General features: G+C 43.1%; 1 protein-coding gene across 2 annotated transcripts in view; it reads right to left on the bottom strand.

Moving 5' to 3' along the window:
• The window catches only part of LOC143028533 (chondroitin sulfate N-acetylgalactosaminyltransferase 1-like), a 492,873-nt gene that overhangs the window by 317,719 nt on the left and 170,154 nt on the right, over positions 1-5,000 (bottom strand). The window lies entirely within an intron of this gene.

Below are 5,000 nucleotides of genomic sequence, written 5' to 3' on the forward strand. Positions count from 1 at the left end.
TTAAACCTTTCCGTTGTCTTGCCTATTGGTGCCTGTCTTTATGGGACAATGTACCCGTATGACAATAAAAAAACAAGTGTGCAGCGTCAACATGCTCCTTTATCGATGCTCATTTATGTAAATTTACATCAATTCGCCATTACCCCCCCAAAATAATAATAAATAAAAATTGCTTACAGACTTTTATTCCCCTCCACTTTCAACACTCACTGAAATTACCTGACTCCCTTGTGAAGATACCAAGGTCTCCAAGGGACACCAAGGACTTCAAGTTGGGGCCTACTGCCTGACAGCATGAGTTATAATATGCTTACGTTACAGCATAGATTATTACCCGTTACTCATCTCAGGCCTGTGGACTCCCTTGTGAAAATACCAAGGTCTCCAGGGGACCCCAAAGGCCATAACTTGGGGACCACTGCCTAACAGCATGAATGATAGTATGCTTACGCTGCAGCATATACAAATACAGCCACCGCCGATTGGAAATGAATTGACTTGAGGATGTGTATTTGTTGCTTTATAGTCAACTCATTTTTCTTAAATAACAATTCATATGAAATTATCGCTTTGATGTATATACATAACCTTTACTGGCATGCAGCAAAAGCAATTTGGAAAATAATTAAAAAACATACGAGTTCAAGCACTTCTATAATAATTAATGACACAACGAATATGACTTGATAAAGTATATATATAGAAATAAATAAATATATGAGCGATTGTCAACTGTTAGACTGTGATTACATCAAAATACTTTTATTCTCATTTGACAAATTAAAGATGAAAATATGGCCGGAACTGCATATTCACTGTGCGCGTTGTACCTCCATTATTGTATGCAGTCCATTTTGAAAACAACAACAACAACAACAACAACAGCAACAACAACAACAACGATGCCGTTTTCTCTCTGCACAAAATACAACACACCGCACCCTTCCTTCCATACCGGTTGGCACTTTATCCTCTTCTATATCTGTCGCTAGACGATTCTATTCATCCCATTGGGATTCCCTCGGTCATGCAAATCTCGTTTCACACGTATCGACTTTTCGCCGTGCGCCGTCCACGACACGGCGTCGTGTTGTAACCATGAGTGGTAGAGGCTTTCACACGTGATCGAGGTCGTAACAGTGAAAGCGTCCATAGACACCCATGGTTACTTGAAAGCACGACGTCGTGTCGTGGACGGCAAAAAGTCGATACGTGTAAGACGAGCTTCAGGGTCATCAGTGATCTCTCCATGCGCCCCTTCCGTACAGTGTAGTCTTTTTTTTTTATTCTGGCTGCCGTCTGGCGATTTTATTCACCTCCAGAGGGTCTGAAACTACGTACATGTTGTTCAGAGTGACCAGATTTGGCATAATTATCCTAAATATAGCATATTTTCTCGTAAAATATTTCCTGTATTAATCATATATATAACAAACCGAACGTATTAAGAGGAATTAAAGATTTTGCATTATTTTTGCCCATCTAGCATAATTTCAGCTGCTGTGTAGCATATTCAGATTTGGCATAATTATGCTAAATTTAGCATATTTTCTCATAAAGATTTCCTGTATTAATCATATCATAGAAACCGATCGTATTAAGAGGAATAAAAGATTAAACATTATTTTTACCAACCTAGCATAATTTCAGCTATTGTCTAGCATATTTAGATTTGGGATAATTATACTAAATCTAGCATATTTTCTCATAAAAATTTCCTGTATTAATCATAAATATCACAGAAATCAATTTATTAAAATTAATAAAATATTTAACATTATTTTTGCCACCTAGCACAATTTCAGCTACTGTCTAGCATATTCCCGCTTGAGAACCCTGGTCACCCTAGTGGTGGTCGCTTCCTCAACCTGGCTATATATCGTGGCAGGATGCAGTCCCGCTCACACTATCACGACTCAAGTTTGAGAATCTGAATGACGAACTAAGAGAAGTTAAAGTTATACGAACATTAGACACTGTTGAATTCTAGACTTAGAGAAGTCTAGAATACTGTACGCAAAGTCGTCCTGCAGATTTTCAAATTCACATGACGAGAATCGTGATAGTGTGACTGGGGCTTAAAGGTGGCGAGGAGCTTACGCCAGGAGGCGCTGAGCAGCTGCGGCCGAAGCAGTCACCTTTGTCCTATAATGCGCTTTAAGGTCAGGGAATATAGTCACTACTGGGAATCGGAGTGGTGTGCGGGACTCGAACCCACGACTAAGGCGATGCGAACCAACACGCTTCTGACCGCGCCATTAGCGCACCATACCCGAAGTTTGTCAATAAATACAAATTTCCTAAGTATGATACTTTGGAGAATATGAGACGGGACCTCACGAGTGTAACTCCCTTCCTTTATATTTCAATTAGGTAAATAAATTACTGGTCACTTTTCGACAGCTCAGCTGGCAAACGGGGTCAGGTCACTGTCAAAGTTAAGGTCAAATATCTTGCCGGTCCAAATGACCTTATATCTGCACGACCTCGGAGACACAAATACACTTGAGGAGGTCACGCTCATCATTGGAAAGGTCAACGCTCAAAAACAGAATTAAAAACAAAAATGAAATTACTATAATAATGATAAGAATAAAAACAATAATAAATAATGAAAACGAACACATAAATAAAGAAATAGAAAGTGGCTGGCACAAAGCCGCGAAGGTCAGCGTGGACGCGTAAACCGCTGCAGTGACTCGGCAAAGATCCGCGGAGATCAAGACTCGAACTCCACCTCCACGCGGCCTCGGGCGCCGCATTCCGACTGTGTTCCTCGCGATCCCGGTACCGCGCTCGACCGCCAACTCAAGAGGTCTGAGGTCGAGTCCCCGCCCCAGAGTTGAAAAACATCACGGTACTCCAGATCTGATGGGCAAGGAGTTGTGTCCGTGTGTGTATGCGTGTGTGCGTGCGTGTACGTGTGTGTCTGTGTGTGTCTGTTTATGTGTGCGTACATGTATGTATGTGTGTGTGTGTGTGTGTGCGCGCGCGTAGGTGCATGTGTGTGTGTGTGTGTGTGTGCGCGTGGGTGTATGTGTGTGTGTGTGTGTGTGTGTGTGTGTGTGCGCGCGTGGGTGTATGTGTGTGTGTGTGTGTGTGTGTGTGTGTGTGTGTGTGTGTTTATGTGTGTGTGTGTGTTTTTATGTGTGCATGCGTGCGTGCGTTAGGTCACAGCATTACCCAGAGACTGGGCCGTACATGAGCTCTGATCACTCAATCCAGAAGGGTAAAAACCGCCGTTCACGAGTCCAGCACATGACCTAAGACTGTGGTGGACGTCAGGACGCGGCTTCCGGAAGGCTACTAACGGCCACGAAAGACGCAGCCAAATACAACGAAAAAATCGGAGGGAACTCGAAAATAAACGGAGAGGGACGGGACATACCCAGGAGGCGCTTGGCTAAGGCCAAGGTAGTCCCTCTGTACCCCCTGTGCTCTCGCCCGCCCAGCTGGGGCAGGTGGCAGGCAATAAGGCTCGATGTGAATTCCTTTCTAAAAGAGGTCCACTGCACAAAATCGCTTGACTCAAAGGATGTAAACAGAGAGAGAGAGAGAGAGAGAGAGAGAGAGAGAGAGAGAGAGAGAGAGAGAGAGAGAGAGAGAGAGTAGAGAGGGGAGGAAAAAGAAGAGGGAGAGAATAGAGAGAGAATAGAGAGAGAAGAGAGAGAAGAGAGAGAGAGAGATAGAGAGAGAAAAGAGAGGGGGAGGGAGGGAGAAAGAGAATGAAGAGGAAAGAACAGAGAGAAGAGAGGGGGGGAGAAAGAAGAGGGAGAGAACAGAGAGAGATAGATAGAGAGAGAGAGAGAGAGAGAGAGAGAGAGAGAGAGAGAGAGAGAGGAAAGAGAGAGAAGAGAGAGCATCACAGCATGTGTGGGCATAATCATTGTTGTTAGACCCATCCCACGGTGGCTCTCCCATCAGGCTCTCGGTCGTGCCGTAGCGTTAAGCGTGCGGTGAGGTGTCCACAGGTGTCCTTCACTCCTCCCCCCCACCCGTCCTACCCCTTCCCCCACCCGTCCCCCCCTCCCCCCTCTTCATCACTCATTCCAGGCACGCAAGAAGTAAACCATTTGTAAAGCGTTTTTTTTTTTTTTTTACCAACAATGTTTCTATTATATTAATTATATATTGCTTATATTAGGGCCAAGGACGATCGCCTGCATGACTAATGACAATAGTAATAATAGTAATGATGACTATTATGACAATGAAATTACAAGATGGAGATTTTCTCTTATACATATTCTTTTTAAAGTGATGCTGAATTCTGCATTGTTTTTTTTTTCCAGTGGACACGCTCATTTGTACGACAGTTGACTGCTGGCATTCGAATTTTTATCATTATTGTTATTATTAACTATTAATTATTATTATTTATTATTACTATTATTTATCATTATTATTATTATTATCATTATTATTATTATTATTATCATTATTATTATTATAATTTTCAGATTGTTTCAATATCTGCTCTATGGATCGCCTGAGCAGGTCCAGAGATCCTGGAGCAGTCCTTCCGTTCACTCACTGCTGTTTAAGCAGAGGTCACCCTTCAGCTAGAGACCAAGGGTCAAGTCTTTGTTTTCGTGACTGACCCGTTCCTCTCAGGACATTCTGTTCACAAGTCTCCATCTTCCTCCACAAGCTTACTCGACTGCAATCTCTGAAACTCGTATAAATCACTGCAAAAGCTAAATCCACAGCTACTGCGACATCGGTGGTGGGTAGGGAGAAGATAGTGACCATGACCGAGTCTTTATGAACGCTTGACGCTATGGAAACGCGACAGTCACACACAAAGAATTGTTCTTCAATGGTCCAGCATCATTGGACCGACCCCAGTCGAGTCCACAGGGGACCAGTTCGGACCCAGAGGGTGAAAAAGTATTGCAGGGGACCCACAAAGCCGGCGCCATACACAGGCTTTGTTTACACCCCGAGTTCCCAACACATCTTCAAAACCAACATTAAAAGAATATTTCTACATTCGGTTT

The sequence above is a fragment of the Oratosquilla oratoria genome, chromosome 9 (genome assembly GCF_046742065.1).
Source record: "Oratosquilla oratoria isolate Oo_2021 chromosome 9, ASM4674206v1, whole genome shotgun sequence".
Taxonomy (NCBI): domain Eukaryota; kingdom Metazoa; phylum Arthropoda; class Malacostraca; order Stomatopoda; family Squillidae; genus Oratosquilla; species Oratosquilla oratoria.